Raw genomic sequence first — 21,059 nt, 5'->3', positions numbered from 1 at the left:
TAGTATGCTTCCATGTCAAAAGGAAGAATCAATGGCTCCTGCTATCGATCATTGTTCTGAGGTGGACACCAAACTCTATGTTGCGTATTCAAATTTCCCAATGCTATTAGATGTTACTTAGATCGTGTTAGTCCATTTGATATGATTCAAGATATTTATGATAGTTTGATAGTTATTCATTCCCTGTTGATTCAAGGGTAAGTATCCTCTGGTCTCCCTCACTGGCATGAACTAGCTCCACTACTTCATCTTTATGTTGGCAATTGTCCATGCGTTATATAGTGTCCTAACAATCGCCCTAGCAAGAGCAAAAGTAAGTGCCATGGGAAATAACTGATCTTCTCCCATGTCATTCAGTTTAAATTTTTTCTCGGTTTGAATTTGCTTTCATATCTTCATGCGTTCGAAACATCTTTAACTCAAAATACAAGTCATTTTCGGTCATAGATGAGGCATTGGAAAGCATGGGAAAAGGAGCTAGTAAAAATGGATTATCCATGTTCACATGGTGAGTTGTTTTCAATTTTCTTCTCTAAATGGCCTCGTCTCGCAGTCTGTCATGTTTGAAAAATGGCACCTAACCTAGGTTACGAATCTGGAAATTTCAATGGGGACACCTGTGAAATGATTTTAGGTTCAAACATCAAGAATATTTACGATTGGATAACGTTTTGAGGAATTTTAGAAAGATTTTTCTCAAGTACAAGCAGCTACGTGCTTGCTGTTTGTTTCATGCAGATCCTTCAAGGTTCAGGTTAACCCAACAAACTACATTTCTAAGGCGTCATATGAATTTCTGGAGCAGAACACCCATTTATCGGTGGTAAGTAATTCATACTCCAAATTTTCAAGGGATTTATCTTGCTTGAATCCATTTTACATGTAATATTAATATTCATTGCAGGTTTGCTTCTTCAGACAATTCTTTCAGTCAATAAGGAAAGTTGATTACCTAACCTTGCAGCATGGCTTCATCATTGTATGTCTCCATAACTTGAAACCTTCGTTTAGATTTCAACTTGGTTATGTAAACAACCATTTCATTCACGTGATTTATCTGATTTTCCTTTTGAATTTTCTTCCTTGGTACTGTATAGGCCCATCTCTCTGCAAATAACAAGAAGTTTGATTTTCAAAAATATATAAAGAGATCATTGGATGACGACTTCAAGAGGGTTATTGGAATCAGGTTCTATTAACTATTTGTGCGTAAAAACTTTGGTCTCTAGCAATAGTAATTGATTTTCCTCCTGCAACGCTTCTCATTCCTCCTTTTGTTTTGTTTCTCTGGGAAACATCCCCTTGCTTTTTACCTAACACTACAATAGTTATTGCATTATCTGCAGTGTTCCCCTGTGGACTTTTGCCATGGGCTTTTTGCTTATCCACTTGCATAGTAAGACTTCACAACTCTCTGTCTTACTCCGATGTTTAGTTTTGTTTCTGTTACTAACGAATCTGACGTTGTCTCTTTCACTGGTTGCATTACTGGGTGAGTAGACTGGCAGTCATACTTTTGGTTCTCCTTCATTCCCTTAGCTGTAAGTCCCTGTAAATGTTCAAAAGTAGAATTACTAATGATATAAGTTAATGATATAGAAAAGTTGTCAACTATTGACTTCTGTGTGTTTATTGCTGCATTACTTGTGCAGATAGTTTTGATAGTTGGAGTGAAGCTGCAACTTATAATATTAGAGATGGCCTTAGCAATTCAAGGGAGACATTCTGTAGTTAAAGGAATTCCAGTGGTGCAGCCAACTGATAAGTTGTTTTGGTTCGATTGCCTTGAACTTATTATATTCTTGATCCATTTCACTCTGTTCCAGGTATCGAAATAATTGCGTTGTAAATTTTATTTCCTTAATTGTGTCTATTATATTTATGAAAATGACATAAAGGCTTGATAGTTCCTGCAGAATGCTTTCCAGCTTGCTTTCCTTTCGTGGACATGCGTAAGCCACTTTTATTTTTAATTATAATAAATGATAATATTAGCAGAGACTTTGAATCTGCAGTTAACAATAGGATCACAATGATGATTGCAGTGGCAATTTGGCTTAAACTCATGTTTCCACGATAGGCTTTATACGGTCATATTGTGAATAGTCATTGGGTAAGTATGTCGATCATTATATAAAAGCATATTCCCGTCATAAAGATCTTTTCTTCGGTTAATTTTAACAATTGCTTTGTATTTAATCGTTATAGATCAAAATTAACTAATAACCTTATTTCTTGTTAAAAATTTATAATCAACCTAAGTTCAAATTTAGCATAATATTTTTAAATTCTAATTTAATTTTTTTTAGCACACATTCTTTGTTTCCTAAAATTTAAGTCTTTGGAAATTGCAAAAAAGTATTATAAATGTAAGTCCCAACTCTAGCCTGAATTTTAATGTTTGGAATAGATTTGCAAATATTCTCATCCTTGTTTTATACTTCCCCTTTAAAGATCATTAATGGGGAACTGAAATTATATGTATGTATTGTGTGGAAGATTCCTTCTTATTATCTTATGAATCTGTTCCAAGTGAGAACGATATGGGCCAGCAGACATTCAAAATGATTTTATTTATTTTTTTAAAATAATTTTTTATATTGTCTCTAGAGAGACAATAGTTTGAATTATGGACATTTATTTTTTTTAAAATAATTTTTTATATTGTCTCTAGAGAGGCAATAGTTTGAATTATGGACATTTAATTTTTTTAAATATTTTTTTATATTGTCTCTAGAGAGACAATAGTTTGAATTATGGACATTTATTTTTTTTTAAATAATTTTTTATATTATCTCTAGAGAGACAATAGTTTGAATTATGGAATTGTCTCTAAAAAGAAAAAAAATGTAATTGTCTCTAAAGAGACACAAATGAAGTTGTCACTAGAGAGACAAATGAAATTGTCTCTAGAGAGACAAATCAAATTGTCTTTATAGAGACAATAATAATATGTGTTCTATATTGTCTTTATAGAGTCAAATTTTTGAGACATTATATTTTGAGACACCCGCTTAGAGACAATATTTGAGTTTCTTTTTGTCTTAAGTTAAGACAATTGACTCAAATATTGTCTTAAATATTTTCTTAAAACCCCCCTACATGTAGTAGTGAGTAGAACTAGTGATTATCAACCATTAATACTAATATCAAAGAACTTAAACTCTAGACTACTTGAACCAACCCTTACTTAGAGCGCGTGTATATATATATATATATATATATATATATATATATATATATATATATATATATATATATATATATATATATATATATATATATATATATATATATATATATATATATATATAGATATATATATATATACACACACTTTACTATTATTATACTACTTAAATTGGTTATTAATATTAAAATTTAGTACAGATATCATTTTTTTTATATTAGAATATTTTTTTTATATTAAAATAAAATATTTTAATATTGATAAATTAATTTAACTTTATTTTAATTTAGATTTATAAGGGTTTTAGTGTAAACCTATTTTATAATGAAAAATTAAAGTAAATGTTTATACCTATTTAATCCCTAAAGGTTGTTGATAAATAAATGCTTACACTTATTTAATTCATAAAGGTTGTTATATATGTAGGGTTAAGATAGATTTAACTTGATTCCTTCTTTAATATATGTATGTGTGTTTATATATATCATGTATCAAATTCCATGTGATAGCAGGAGGAATTACACACCATTTTGATTTTGAGTAACACACTAATAAAATGTTTTAACTATAAAAACTTTTTAATTTTTAATTATTTGATATGATATATACATAGTTAATAATGAAATATTTTATTCAACTTAAACATTGAAATATTTTATTTATGGTGCATTTTTTTGGCATGGAAAGGATTACACCTTCCATGGAAAGGATTACACCTTCCTCATACTTGGTGTAATCCTTCCTCATACTGGATTGTATAATGTACCTCTAGACACAAATTTGACATACATTAAAAAAAAAAAAATTAAGAATAAAAACTTTTAATTACTTCATAACAAAGAATGTGTAATTCATTCAACTCTTAATATGAATTTTTTCTAATATATTTCAATAAATATATATGTTTATTTTTAAATTTTTATTATAAGCAACAACTTTTTTCATTTAGTGAATATTTCATTTTTTTGGTAAACTTCAAGTTAAACAAACAATAATTTAGCATATATAAAAACAAAAATAATTAAGAGTAAAAACTTCCTAATACTTTATAACAAGGAGTTGTGTAATTCATTCAATTCTTAATATAAAATTGTTTTTAATATATTTCAATAAATATGTGTGTTTTTTTTTGTCTTTTTTTTGCTTACCATAGTCAACATTGTTTATCTTTTTTGCCCGGAGAGGTTCATTCTATAACCTGGGAGGAGAGGGATGCATGATTCTATTTGTGCTCAATATGGAGTTGACAATTGTCTCTCTTAAATAAAAAGAAATTATTCTTTAAAGATAAAATCATTTTGGACTATAATGAAAAGAAGAAAAGAATATGCTTGTTTAGTTAGTTTTATTTAAAAGCATTATAAAACATCAATAATTAGAACATCATTATGGTCACTTAAATTTGTTGTTGATATTTCAATCCAATGCGGTAATAATAGAGAAATAAACTAATTAGAAAAGAAAAAAGGGTGTGAGTAAGACTTTTAAACCTAAGACTTTTCAAAAATATTTCGAAAAAGAATTTAAATAAATAATTGAGGAACTATGTTAACTAAATTATGTTGTTATCAGCTTCATATATCTATATCTATATCTATATATATATATATATATATATATATATATATATATATATATATATATATATATATATATAAAATAATGTTTCATATAATAAAATATTCAATGTCTAAAGGAAAAAAGTAATTGAAGGTTAAAAAATAAAATAAAATATATCCAATAGTTCATTATTATTATTATTATGAAATCTTAAGGTCATGGCCACACACCACATTGGTTTATGAGACCCCCTTGTTTGTGGGACAAGAGACCACACACGACATTGGTGTATGAGACCCCCTTGCTTGTGGGACAAGGGACACACCTCCGCGAAGTGATTTGACTGCTAAGTCTACGAAGGCATGTGGAAGGCATACATACTCTACCTCCTCTGGTTTTGAACCTCTTACCTCTAAGGAGGAAACAAATGCCCTTAATCATTAGGGTCCCATAATAAGAGAGAGATTTGTAATTAATTCCATTTTTAATACAAAATTTATATGTGACGTTTAAAAATATTTTAATAGTAATATTGACGTACACTTAAAATATATATTAATAAAAAAATATCATTTTAATATGCAAAGTATTCCACACAGACGCACACACACACACACACATATATATATATATTCAATTTTCCCTCAAATCCAACACATATTTTTTGGACCGATAAGTTTAGATTTTGTACTCTATATAGCATTAAAAAGTACAATTTAAACTATATATATATATATATATATATATATATATATATATATATATAGTGAGAGAGAGAGAGAGAGATGCTTTTTTTTTTTTCCAAATTTTGCACACCTCCCTCATTTTCAGTTACTTCATAACAATGAGATGTGTAATTCATTCAATTTTTAATAAGAAATTGATATTTTGTATTTCTTAATTGATATGTCAAAGGATCTTATCTTGAGTAGTGCGGTGAATAGTTTGATTTCCTAGGTACGTGGGTTCAAGTCTACAGATACATGTTGTAATTATTGGAGTGTTTCTGACATTTATGAAATATTTGGTTTTGGTATAAGAGTGGTAAATTAATATCTCATATTTAAAAAAGATTAATAGAATATTCTTTTCAATGTGAAATGGAAATAAAATATTTCGATATACATTCCTTGATCGGGGTGTGAGCATGATCGAGCAGGCCTTGCCCCTGCCAGCCAATTAACTCAATGATGTTGACATGGTACTCCGACACCCTACACATGCATGAGGCACATGGAGTAATGGCTTCTCGCATGCCTCTTAGTAATTGCATTAATGAATGTGGCAACAACAATCTTGAAAAGAATGTTGTGGATTTTGATTCTAGTAAGTTTGGTCATTGTTCTATTGGTAATCCCTGGTCGACTCCACCTTGGTTCGAGCAACTTTGTGGCCTAGGTAAGGTGCACACCGTGATACTTCACTGGGTATTGGCTCATCCACCGCCGCCTCAGACTAGCACTCATGAGTATGTTCTCGGTTCTCATTTCTGTCTCTTTGCGGCCATGGCTAATTCCCTAGTTTTGATGGTTTGTGCGACAAATGGAAGTTTGTTTTACTCGATGGTTTGGAGGAAGATTCAATGGAAATTATATATGGAAATCGCTATGTGATATGAGAGTTTCTCTGTTTTCTTTACGTCTATGTCTCTTTCTTTTGGAATTCTCCTGTTGCGTATGGGTATTTGGCGGGTTGGGCACGTGTCTTGTCGCAACGGTGGTTTACTCTTGAATGCTGGTAGTATAGGTTCTGTGACTATTGGTTTTCAGTGTTGGAGGGGCTCGGTTTATTCTCATGGCCTGAGTTTCGCCAGGCAGAAAGGGACCCTTTTGTTCTGGTTCCAAAATTGTTAATCTCGTGGGTGGAAGCCCACAGTAGAGGGAGGCAAGGGGTTTTGATTCAAATAAGCTTATTTCCTATGGGTACTATGGCAAGTACCTTGGTCTGATGTGACCCATTCTCAGGTTCGCTAACAACGTCTCCGCCTTCTGTAAATTTCTATCTCTATTCTCCTCAAATTATGGCTCGTGTCACTGCAGGAAAAGGAAAGGCCACTTGGGGCTCTTGTGATCGAGGCAAGAAATCCCAAGGTGCGCCTGACCCTCGTCTCACAAATGAATATAAAGTTAAACCCCGAGGTCACAAATCAGTCTCCTGTATTATCAATGAAGTTGTCTCTATGTACCATGAGGACAGTTCAGCCCAGGTCCGTCAGTAGATAGAAGCTTGGGAAGTCGAGCTTAACCAACAAGTTGACCTTATGGATAGTGATTTGGAAGATTGGAAATCTCTGGTGTCAGACCCAGAACATTTGTGGGGAAGAACCTCCTAATATAAGAAAAATTTCCATATATATTAGATGATGAGGAATCTCTTGGTGAAATCGTTGGTAGATGTTTCTTCTGGCTCAACTTCGTCTTCTTAGATGCTCCCGGATTACAGCAAAGATCTACTGCATATCCAATTTCATCTCCAAAGGAAGAATGGTTGCCTCAACCAGATTGAACAACATATCCTATTTATCCTTCACTATAAGCTTCAAGGCTGCAGTGCTAAGGATCTTGCTCCTGTGGATTCAGTTGATGATGAATAGTTGGATGTTTACTGTTTAGTTTTGTATGCAGTAGTCTTATATTTTTTATGCTTATGTTTATAGTTATCTAGAATCTAGGAAATTTTAGGACATACAATCTTATCTAGCTTGAATATACATACTCATATTATTTTGTTTTTGGATGGCTTATCATGCTGTTAGGTGGCCAACAGATTGAGTTTCCCTCTGGGCAAGTTGAGGCCACCTAACCACATAATTTATGGATGTAACTTGCCTGTTTTTTGAATGATAATGAAAATAAAGGTCCTACCCAACTTACAATCAATATATATATATATATATATATATATTTCAATATACATAGTTAAGTAAAATATTTAAATATTATATCATTGTGATGTGAGGCTAATTCTATAGCCTAGTATGAAGTTGATGTGTCCTTCCTTCAATACTCAACCCTGAGTTGACACGTGTCTTTTGTTATAATAGCAAACAAAAATGAATATACATGTGTGCTTAATATTAATTAAAAGCATTATAAAACATCAATAATTATACTTTCAGTATTAGATGTTCATATTACAACCCATTATAAAGGAAACTTGGAATACATGATAGAAAAGTGGGAACCAAAACATTATTATTATTATTATATGAGCGTTATAATAGTTATTGTTCCTCACGATCCTCTAATGAGGCAAGAGGAGAGAATATGCTTGTTAATATACAAGGCTTCAGAAGTACTTGTTAAGAAATATTTTGTTCCTCTAAGATCTTCTTAATGAGGCACGAGGAGAGAATACACTTCTGAATATACAAGACTTATAACACGGGGTATACAAATCTTGGACACAATGAAAGCACACTAACTCTTGAATACTCTCTGGGATGCAATGAACAAATGGTGAGGCTCATCCCTTAGTTATAGAAGAGTTGAGGTGGTGGAAGAAGCCTCTTGAATTACTACTAGAGGTTTCCCTTACTACTGTAGTAGTACATCATATCAGATCATATATGTACTAATTAAGAGAATATTGTACAAAAAATATTTACATAGTGGACATTGTCAGATTAGAAAACCCATGGAAACTCAATAATATAAAATGGAGTGATTTTGGTCACCCACGAAACCATGTGATAGAATACCTTCTAGGATTTTATGTACATCAGAATATTGAGAAGATCTTGCATGCGGGTAAATCATGCTTCCTCAAATGAAGACGTTTGTCTAAAATCTCTTGGATCATTTAGGTCATCTACCCAAGGTGAAACATACATATTAAAATTCCTGAAGAAAGGTGATATATACATGCTAGGCACATATTCATCTGATGGAACTGCAATTTCTCCGAAGGAGTTGCTTTGAACCTTACAATGAGGATAAATAGGTGGTTCTTCATGAGTTAGTTCTAATTTTGATCCTTCATACTTGATATGGAATTGAACCATGCTTTTGATTTTACAGCTTCCTCCATATCTTGGTGTAGTAAATAGATGAATTATGGGGGAGTTAAAGATAAAACTGACTCATCTCTGGGACAATATTTGTACATTACAATTTGAAACCATGGACTCCAAAGGGAGAAAGGACTTGAGACTTCTCCACATGACATATACATTGTGACATGCCTATACTTCTTTACATATCTAAACAAGGTGCAATAGTCCATATAACTGATATATGGATCAAAGACAAATATATATCTATATATATATATATATATATATATATATATATATATATATATATATATATATATATATATATATATATATATCTAGTATAAGGATTGTGGGTATGACTACAAACTAGACTAATGGACCTATAATAAGGATCATTTAGACTCTTATTAACCCAGTATGTTAAAATTTTATGGAGTACTAGAGAGGGTAAACAATACAATGTTTGACCAAAACATGACCAACACATACAATATCTACAAGATTCACAAATGAGAACCCATCGAAAACCATTAGGAGCTTCAAGTGGTGTAGAATTAACACAACCTTATCATGTAATTAATTTGATGTATGTTATATTTTAGCCTTCATGTGTGAACAGGTTTGTAAGACAATTATCCTTCCCAACTTTGTATTCTATATCAAAATCATACCCATCAAGCCACAAGCCCCATTGAGGTATTCTATGATTGCCTTGTTCTAGCAATCTTCTATGTGTCATAATTACCTTCATATGCTTTAAATTTGTTCTAACCAAGAAATGTATTGGTTTCAAGAACAATGTGAACCCTTTTTTACCGTTTTTTACTACTAAGATTTATTTGTGAGATGATGAATGCCTTGTTTTTGCATCCTTAGAATTCCCTAATGTATACAAACATCCTTCTTCCCTGTTAGCTTATTTTTGCAACAATACTCTTGCCCACATTTCATCATATGCATTTATTTATAAGATGAATGGGTGTTTTGAATTTGGGAGACGTAGATTAGGAAGATTCACTATATTTTGCTTTACCACTTGTGCTTCTTTATTCATTTATTTTATCCACAAGTTACCTGGCTTCATTTTTTTTGCAGATATTTAATATCTTTAGATTGAGTTTCATAAAATTAAAAAATGTAACTAAGACTTCCAAAAAATCTTTGCAACTAATTCTTAGCTTGGATTTCATCTAGAAAATTCAGTAAAGATTTCAATATATGATCCTGGAGTTCAAACTTTCCTTGTGCTCATATCAAACCAAGATACTCAATCCTTGTTTGGAAATGATGAATTTTGATTTTGATTTAAAAAGAACCGGACCATGATTATAAATCCCCTTATATATAATTACTAAATGATGTCGATGTTCCCTTACATCCTTTGAGCATACTAACAAATCATCAATCTACAAAAAAATAATTTATAAATATTGAAAAATATCTTCTATTCTTTATTGAAATTTGGAAGGGAAATTCTTCAATCCAAAAGGAATAACACATAATTAGTGTTGGCCAAATGGAACAACAAATGATATTTTGAAACGATTTAGAGGAGATATCTGAATTTTCCATAAACCATTCTTTAAGTCAAATTTACTATACTATTATTCTGGTCAATTTTAGCAAAATAAGAGCTCTTTATTTCAAAGAGGATACCTAATGGGTAGCATTGCATCATTTAGAGCCTTATAGTTGATAACTAGTTATTTCTTTCCCCTTTTTTGTTATGAATTATTATTATCATAAAAGTAAGACAAGTTCATGGGATTCCACTTGGATCGATCAAATTTCTTTTGAGTAGCTCATTTATTTCTTATTTGCAGAGCTGCAAATCTCGAGGAGACATGGAATTGGTTGAATCATTTTGTGCTCTACCATTAAACCCTTCCTTGTAAGTCAAATCTACAAAATATTTTTCTTTGAACCAAAAAGCATCAGGATATTTAGTTGTACAATCATGTTTAATTTTTCATCTATTTCTTTCTGTAATAGCCTTGGTGAAAATTCCATGTAAAAATATATACAAGGCCACGGTGATGGGACACATATTCCAAGATGAATGATGGGCAGGATATCCTAGTGGGTGTTCATTTAGTTCTTTATGGCTAAGAAAATTGAAAAAGGCAATGGCTAAGGCACTAAAGAGGAAAAAGGTATTTAGGCACATTTATTTATGAAAATAATGGAAATTAGGAGAAAAGGAATGCGAAAGGTCACAGGTTGCGCATGAGGAGGAAATTAAAGGAAAATAATGGAAAATGAAGAAAATAGAGGCCTCATTCATAAAAAGGCTTATGAGGATCAGTGGGCAGGACTTGGTTAGTTTAGTGTTGGAGCTCTCTTATATTCTCTCTCTCTCTCATACTCTTGGATAATTAGAGTTTTCTTGGAACACTCATGGAGGGTGTAGCATACTTGGACTTTTGGAGCAAGAAGGGAGAGGAAGAGCAGAAAAGTGCAAGGGGGCATCGAGATCAACAACTACATCAAATTTGCTTGCAGGTACTGAATTGCATGTATGTTTTCTTCACTCGTTTTGGAATGCATGTCATATGCATGTGGATTTTGGTTGTGATCCGTCATTGGCATAGATGATCACCTGGATTGACAGTGGATTCCCTAGCCTTTCCATTTCCTAGATAGCCATGGTGATTGTGGGTTTACTTTCATTGTTTGTTTTTGGTTGTTTCTCATGTTTTCTTAGCTTGGGTTGAGCTATTAGTTCCTGGAAGCCTTGGTTAGAAAAACACACAGGAAGACCTGTAACAACTTGGGTTGAGATACTAGTCCTCGAAGACTTGGTTGGACAAATGCTCTGGAAGCCCTGTAACAGCTTGGGTTGAGTTACTAGTCCTAGAAGCCTTAGTTGGACAAACACTCTGGAAGCCCTTGGTGGGTTGAGTTACTAGTCCTGGAAGCCATGATTGTACAAACGCTTTGGAAGCCTAGAAAATGCTATGGGTTGAGTTACTATTCTTTGAAGCCTGGGTTGGACAAATGCTCTGGATCCCAGTGGGAGTCATGGGTTGAGTTACTACTCTTGGGAGCTGGGTTGGAACAAATGCTCTAGAGCCTTAGAAGGCTGGGATAGAGATTGATTGGATGATGGTTTTGGTGATGTCCGACCGTGAGGTGGAATCAATGTTTGATGGGTTGAGGTAGATGACCTTTGGAAGCCTTGGATGGTTTTTGATTGATGTGTTTTATGAGATCCCACATTTATACTTGGAATATGGTGTGGAGGTGAATGACTGAAGAGAGATTTGGCTCAGCAATTCCATGGTCGGGTGGAATGTGGAAGTCCCATTCGAGGTTGGATTTTTCATAATTAATAAAATGTGATATCTCTTGGTATTTATATGAGTATTATGATCGATTATATGTGGTCTATATGGCTATGATTTTATTGATATTGATGTCCCTATTATGGTGGTTATATGTATATTTTATGACAGTAGTTATGTATGGCTCTCAGCATGTTTTTACTTGTATGTGAATGGATAATGTGTCTATGACCTAATAGATGAACATGAGGAATAAATGGTTCATAGTGATTCTCAGATAATTATGAGATACCTACATTTAATTATGTTGTTTACACATGTAGGTTACATGTTCATGATATGTCTGATGAAATTCCCGTCATGGCTAGTAGGGGTTTGGCTAAGGTCTTGATCATCTCATTTCTTTTGCATCATTTTTTCCTTGTAATTTTCCTTATTCTAGGCATTCATTCCATTCTAGACAGTGTCCTGGGATCTGGGCCTGAAAAAGTGGCTTAAATCCTGGGGTCACTGGCACAAAACTGACACTTTTGGCCCACAGTCGCTAGTAGGCAGGCCTATGAGAGTGACTTTGGGTTTCCCGTCACTCCCTTTCCCATAGAATAATAGTAACTATGGAATAAGAGGTCCAGAACAATAGTAAGACCCAGGGATAGGTTGTTTGAGTGGTTGAATTGTCTTCTAAGGGTTCGGTTGATGATGTTGGATGACTGTATGCGATGTTCTGTCGATTCCATCTCCTTAAGGTAACATAGGAGGTCGAGTCATATCATAGTAGCCTCTCATCGCATGTTTACCCCAGCTGAATGGTTGCCTGGGTAGATGTGGGAGGAGGGTGTTATAGAGTGGTACCAGAGCATGGTTTTTATCTCCTTGGGTTGTGTGTTGGTCATGCATTCATGTTGGTTGCATGTGCATTCCTTATGCATGTAGTCCATGTGCTTTTTTCATTTGCATGGTATTGATCTTGGTTTTAGTGATGTTGCCATGAGAAGATTGAAGGTGTCGTCGACGATCGTGGAGTATGTCTTCATGTGTATATGGTTGATTATGAAGTGTTAGGCACGTCAATGTTCACATGTTATCAAGTGCACGTGATGTGGTTGTTGTTGTCATGCATGAGGTCATGGTTTGTGTAGTTGATATGGTCATGCATTAATGACTAGAATTTAGCTAGAATGATGTGTATATGGTTTTGTACTCATGTGTTATATGTCTATATGCAGTTGTTATGCATGTATGGTCTTGGTTATAGTTATGCATGAATAGTAGGTCAAACATGCCTTGTGAAGTCATGGTATGCAATTTAGGTAATCATGATGTTATTGGTTGTTATGATGTTAATGTGTTGGCTGAGATAGAACATAAGATGTAGATAATTAAAGTGGAGTTGTAGCATTGGACCTTGAGGCAAGAGCAGAATGTCATACAGGTATTGCATGTTTGGCATGCATGTATGTAAGTTAAGGATTTTTATATGCATTTGTTTTATATACATGAGGTTTATGTACATGTTTTTGATGCTATGGTTACATACATGATAGATGATAGTTGATTAGTATAGTCGTATGCACTTGTGTTCGATAGTCATGAATGATAATAACATGTGGTTGTATGCATTGCTATTTTTGTTTATGTTAGATAACTTTATGATCATGTTATATGTTGTTAATGAGTATGATATAGCTTAACTTGTTTTTGTTATATGTTGGTCAACTTGATGAATAGGGTTATTTCATTAAGATCTTGATTTTGTAATTTTGATTGGTCATATGTGTGATGGTTATGTTCATTGCATTGAAGATCTTGATGTTATATGTATTGTGTTAACTTGGTTTGACCTATGCAGATGGTTATGTTTGTGATATTCAGGTATCAGCCGACATATTTGTGATATAGTGTCATAATAATCTAGACCGATCGTACATGTGTGATTTATATGCATAAATGATAAATGCTTATGAGTTTATGATGTGAACATGTTAGTTAGTTAGTGTTATGGATATCGTGATCTTATTTATGTTTGAGTTGACATGTTGTAAATTTATAACTTACTAACTAGATTGATTGTGCAAATAAGAAAGCCTCCCCTGAGGTACACTGTGGTATGTGTTTTAATATGTAGTATACTTGGTGCTTCATTCTTGATTATGTCGTCTATTTGATGTTGAGTGTTTGGTGTCTATCATGTCATCTAGTTGATGTATTTAACATGGTATGTTTGCAAGTTGGTTTAATGTTTGATGAGTTGCATAATATGAGTATGTGTTCCAATGATCTTGTTTTGAGATGATTGTACTAACACATGTGTTGAGACAGTTGATACATACTTGATGGTAGTAGGTGATAATTGTAGCATTATGTCTAGTGACCATGAGTTGACTATGGATCATCACACGATCGTTAGTCTTGGTAACTTTTATTTCAAATTGATAGCTATGATTCTTTTGATATTTGGAACATGTGGTTGACATGTGTGAGCAGTTGCAGGGTAACATGTTAGGTATTAGCGTGACAAGGTAACACTTGATGTGTTTATATAACTAACAGTTGGGTGATGTGACAGTACATAGTAAGCCTCAATTGCAACAAGGTAAAAAGGGTAAAAGAAAGGAATTAGACAAGAATTCCTTTGGCTATGTTTGGAAACCCTAATTCCAAACGAATGAGTGCCTTGCATACAGGGAGTCTTCTTAACCTTGATATTGTCTGACATTATGTGGATATGTGCTATAGTCATGAACATATACTTGACATATATATTATCCAGTCTCTAGTTGTAGGAGGTTATGTCAAGGGAATTGGAGTCCCTTGAGAGATGGCGTGGATGTGTTCAGTTGCAAGCAATGTGCTTGGCACAACAAGGTAAGGTAACTAGTGTATTGTTATGTTTATTTATGCACTAAAAATTATGCGTTGATGGTAGTATGATGTATGGGATTGCATGGAAAACAGATCGCCATGAAATCTTGAAGAAGGCTTGGGTTGAGCCTTCCTTGGGAACCATGGGGATTGAGTCATGGTGTTTGTTGCTAGTCTTGTGATTTTAGTATTTTGGTGCTTTGTTGTGCTTAATTGCGGTTTTGTTTGCATCTTATGCATGACCATGCCACTTGGGTTGTGGTATCGTTATTGGTTTCATGGTTTCCTTCTTGCTTGTTTCTTGTCTTGCCTTTTATGTTTTGAGTGTCTTGGGAATTGTTTGGGAAAGAGGAAAGTTAATGGAGCTTGGGGAGAGTTGTGTGGTACTCAATAGGTAATGTAAGACACAGATGAAGCTCAGTGCATGAGTAAGCGCAACAGAAGGTAAGACTATGATAGTCGGTTGGACTGGTTGGGTCCATTGCGGTAAATGGATGGTGGCAGTACAATCATGAGAAAGGTAACTAGAAAAGGTAAAGTAAATGGATCTGAGGTGTCAGTTGCCTTGGCTATGTTGGGAACGATTGTTCTCAATGTTGTGTATGAATAAAGGAAGTTCTCTTAACCTTGAACTTCTGTAATTATGTTGGGGTCATGATTATGCTGATGTCTATATGTGTATACATGTACATATGTATTGTCGTTGGCTGACTAGATCATTATTATTTTATGATGATGTTTATATGTATGTATGTGTATGTATGTATATCATTGCCTGACAGGATCATGATTTTTTTATGCTAATGATTATATATGGATGTATGTATGTATCTATGTCACTGTTTGACAGGGTTTTTAAGGATCATTCTGGTGGAGAAATGATTGCCTATGTAGGAGAATGACATGATGAGTTTCCTAGTCTTATGAGTAATCAATTGGGAAGAGTAGCCTCACAGATTTATGAGGTTACTATCATGTGGTTATGAGTTGATATTATGTTATTATATTATGTCTATGTTATGGACATGTTATACCAAAACAATGTAAACTTTGAAACGGGAACTGAAACTGTTACCTGTTTCGTAGAGATAGCAAAAAAGTTACCTGATTTTGAAAAGTGGTGATGCAAACCGCACATGTTTCATGTTTTTTTTAGAGCATAGTTTTTGGCACTTTAATTTTTTTTTATGTACATCACGTTTTAGAATGGTAGTGATTTTCATGTTGATTTAAAAAAATGAGTATTCTGCATCACACCCTTTTTTTAAAAGCCCTGTTTTTTGGCTTTAAATTTTTTAATGTATAAAATGTAAATAATTATTTTGTAAATTTGATAATTTTTGAAGTGGTCATTTTCTTCACATTTTCTTGTTTTTTATTTTAATTTTAATTTTTTTTTTCGTGAGGTTTTTATTGTTTTGCATTTTTAAATTAGAAGACCGATATTTATAATTTTCGATATTCTACATATTTATACATCCTTAATTAATTTTCCAATCCGCATGAAATAATTGTTTCTAAAAAGCAATATTTTTTAACAATGGACATAAAAATAACCATTTTTAACATAAATATAACTAAAAAACTACACGTTTTGATAATTTTTTGCTAAAATTGACATGTCAAAATCACAATTTTTATACGATAATTTTAACTAAAAATGGTTAAATAATAGCTTTTTTTTTTATGAATTTCATGTCAAAAAATGATAATAATCATTTTTTTTCAAAAAATAATGATTAACTTAAAAATCAATGCAAAAATCACATATTACAAATATTGAACGTATAACAACCCTAATTGAGTGTTTATTCTTCTCATAAAATGTCAAAGTCAAAACATTGTAAAGATTGATTTACAAGCATAACTTAAATTTAATCAACAATGTCACGTAATCCAAACTCTTCGTCCTCTAATGTTTCATCATTGTCTTCTTCCACAATATTTTCTGTTTCCTTTTGCTCATTTTCCTCTTCTAATGGGTCTTTGATGTCTGCGAATCTCCCAATGTATGTCTTTCCAAACATTCCACGTAATGGTGGTTGGGGTTCCTTTGCCTTTTTTGCCACACGTGATTCACTAAAGTCCCCTTTCTTCAACCCAATTTCTTGCATTGCATCTGGAATAAATTGAAGAGCATTAATTCTTTGCTGAATGAAATTGCATTGTACTGGATCTTTTTCAATTGCAATGTAATTTCTTCCTTTTTGAAGGCAACATGCTAGTGTTGTACCTAATTATCAAGCATAAAATAAATAATGAACTAAATTAGTACAATGACATATTAATTAAAAAAATAACATATTGAAATTCAATTCCATATAATAAAACTTAACTGAGCCAGAAAATAAATCCAGAACCCAATCTCCTTCATTTGAACAAATGTCTATAAGATAGTTAATCAATAATTGTGGTTTTTGATAAATGTTAACTATCTCTCCTTTTGCTTCTTTGTCTTCATATGTTAGTTTTCTCACAACAGCATCATAAGTCAGTATTTGGCTATGACTCTTTCTGTCTACCCGATTAAAAGTCATAGACATATGGCTATCATCTTTTGCCCAACTATCAATATGAATAAACTCACAATCATTTATAAATTGTTGATCTTCATTGTTAAGAAGATTTGGCTTTTTCCTGTAACATGAAATAGTAAAAGTTCAATTAACTTGTACATCAATAAATTTTTCAACATTAATCAAATATACATTTTAAACGTCTTACCCTGTAAGCTGCATCCTTGAATTTGTTTTCCCCTTGAAGCTTGACAATATCATTGCCAATTGTGTGTCTGAATGAAATGTCACAAATCTCCATAATGGTGATGACATGACTTCTACAAATCCCACAACCACTTTACTAAGAGCTTGATAAGTATAAGGGTCACTATCATAGTCAATGTTTGGAATATTGAAACCATGGGAAATATCTGCAATGACTAGGGCATAATCCCTTTTAGGTATGAGTTTAGCAATGTCTTCACAGTCACCTTGTATTACTTGATATTGAATAGTGTCTAGCCCATTCCAAATGAAATGATTAAGAGTTGGATCAAGTTGAACATTCTTAATACGTTGCTTCCTCAGTCTTTCGATCTTTATTTTTTAAATAAAGGTTTTGAAACTATCTAGCACTCCATTATCATCCTTCCTCATCTTTTACAAAATAAAAAAATATATGTGTAAGTTATAAATTAAAAATAGTATAGAGGTGAATAAAAATGAATGTATAAATCAAGATACCTTTTTAAATGCAAGATAGAAATCTTTTAATGTTGATGTAGAACTTGAGTATGGATAGTTGCGTACAACATCATCCCAACTATCTTCATTCAACAATCGAACCATTTGTTCTTGAATTTTCATATAAACTTTGTGACTGCATAGATAAAGTAACAAAAGGTTAATATAATGATATGTATAACAAATACTACCAAGAACAACATGTTTTATTTAAAATATAATTATAATCTAGAAATAAATAAAAATATTTCAACAAACTTACTTTTGAAATTCTTCAGACATTTCCTCCAATGATAATTCCCCTGACCTCACACGAGATAATATTGTTTTGACAATTTTTTCATCTTTCACTCCTTGCATCGCCCTCCAAGGTGTGATAGTCATATCGTCTAGAAGATGCTTCATTTCAGGAGCTAATTTACTATTGCCACATATCAATGGCTTAGACTTTTTGACCTTTTGGTTTTTAATGGCAATGTCTTCCCACATGCTAAAAATCTCATCAATCAACCTCCAAACATCTCCAGTTCTAAATTCCAATTGGAAAATGTTATCAACACCTCTGAATAAATCACTATGTTTGTTGCCTTTTCCACCTTTTGAATTCGTTTTCTCTTCAATTTGATATCCTATTTCCATACAACATTCCTTTCGGAAATCTGCAGTAACATTTATTCTATCCCCACCACATTTTTCTTCAAATTCATTATGAATAAATCTAACCCTTTGTATGAACGTCATAGACATCATATATTCATTATTTGAATTATGATCCCATGCCACTAGCTTTGCTTCTGTATCTGATAAACCAGCGTAAATGATACATTTCATTGTTTCAAAATGTGGGTTATTAGGATATTCCTCCATCAATTGTCTTTGAGCTTCTACAGAATGGTTCCCCCCAAGCACATAATAATTGTATTCAAAAAATTTTGACTTATCAAATGCTTCTTTGTTGGGAACTTGAAGTGGATCAACAAGAAGCACATAACTAACCACATGAGCATATGGATTGTACCTTATCAATTTCTTCAAGTTGTGAACATGCAGATGATGTGGCTTTCTAACTTGATATTGACATTGTCCTTCACTTGCTTTATAGGTTTGCCTGACATTAAGCTGAAATGTGCAACCACCATCAATTAAGTTTCTCTTTGTCAAATTCTCTCGAATGACATTTTGTTTTGTTTTGATAATGCCATCCTATAAATCAGCTCCTGGTGTAATTATTTCTCTGCTTTCTTTTGAAGTTTCACTAGGTTCTTGACTGGTGGTAATGATTGCTTCAAAATCTTCAACTTTACTTTTCTTGGTCATAACAATCCCAACAGAGTTATTCTTGGGCATTGTTACTTTTGGTTTTCTATGGCTCTTCTTAGTTCCAATGTCATCTTCAGTAATGGCAACATATGCTTCATTGTCAATTTCAACTTCATCGTTCTCAAAAGTAACTTGTTTACCCTTGCTAGATTTATCCACTAGAGGCCTTTTTTTTTTTCTGATTCTTTGGATGTAGTTTTGTGGCATTATCAATTACTACATTTTGCTTATTTTCCATATCTTCTTCTGACACTGAGTAAAAACTGCTGACAACTTTCATGATATCATGCTCTATGAAATGAATTCCTCCCAACCTAATTGAACAACTTTCGACGAAATTCTGCCAAACAAAATATCATATGTCAATAAAAAACAAAGTTAAAAAATATAGCGAGACACTTTCAAGAACGCAAAATACAAATATAAATAACAATACTTACGATGTTTTGTGTCATCTTATTTACGATTTGATTACACAACTTTGTAGATACCTCTCTCGTGTCATACAATGAATATGATAGTTGGTATTTAACCCTTTCATGTGACTTGGGAGATTTTGTAAGTACATAAACAACTTTAGTGTCTGGTACCGAATACATATCTATGACTCTTCCCATCACCTCAAAAATTCCATTATCATTCGGTATTTCGATATATAGATATATATTCAGATTTGTGCTTTCTCTTTCTTTCACATACCAGATTCTTGATGGAAATTTCACCTCATTCGAATTCTTCCAGTCTGAAATCATCTTCTTATCACTTGAGGCACTTGAAAGATTTGTAGTCATGAGCTCAGGTGGAATTCTTTCACCAATGTTTCTTGAAGATGCACCTTTAAGAGTATTTGGTCTAGAAAGATTCACTAAAATTTTCTTTGATGCCATTTTCCTGAAAAATAGAAACACATAAATTAGTAAATAATAAAAACATATTAACTTAAATTAACAACGAAAATATATCATAAATTTTTTATTTGTATGATCAACAATCGCCCCACCCACCGCCCCTCACGTTCTAAAAGGGCATGCATTAACATTCTAGTGTAAAAAAGTAAATCACGAATAAAACATTCCAAAATTAACTATATATATATATATATATATATATATATATATATATATATATATATATATATATATATATATATATATATATATATATATATATATATATATATATATATATATATATATATGAAATGTCTATTTTTTTTAATAAGTACAAAAAATATATATGTAATGGCACCCCACCACACCCACCGGTGCTCTACACCATCCGCCCGCCCCGGGCGCCCCCACCGCCGTTCCCCCTCACCCACGAGCGCCCTCCCTCTCTCCGCCCAACCCCCCGGGTGCTTGCCACACTCCACTCCACCCACGAGCGCCCTCCTCCTCTCCGCCCAACCCCCCTGGGCGCTTGCCACACTCCACTCCACCCACCCACCGGCGTCCCCCCTCCGGGGTGCCCTCCCCCGGCCACCCAAGCCACCCACCGGCGGCCCCCCTCCCTCGCGCCCCAACCCCCCCGCTGCCCCCCCGGGCGTGCCCTCTCAACCCCTCGCCCAGGCACCCGACCGCACCAACCACCCCCCCGGGCGCCCC

This window comes from Pinus tabuliformis, chromosome 7 (assembly GCF_031772625.1).
Source record: "Pinus tabuliformis cultivar Carrire ecotype Pingquan chromosome 7, CPIR1, whole genome shotgun sequence".
Classification (NCBI taxonomy): domain Eukaryota; kingdom Viridiplantae; phylum Streptophyta; class Pinopsida; order Pinales; family Pinaceae; genus Pinus; species Pinus tabuliformis.
This window is presented reverse-complemented; position numbering follows the sequence as displayed.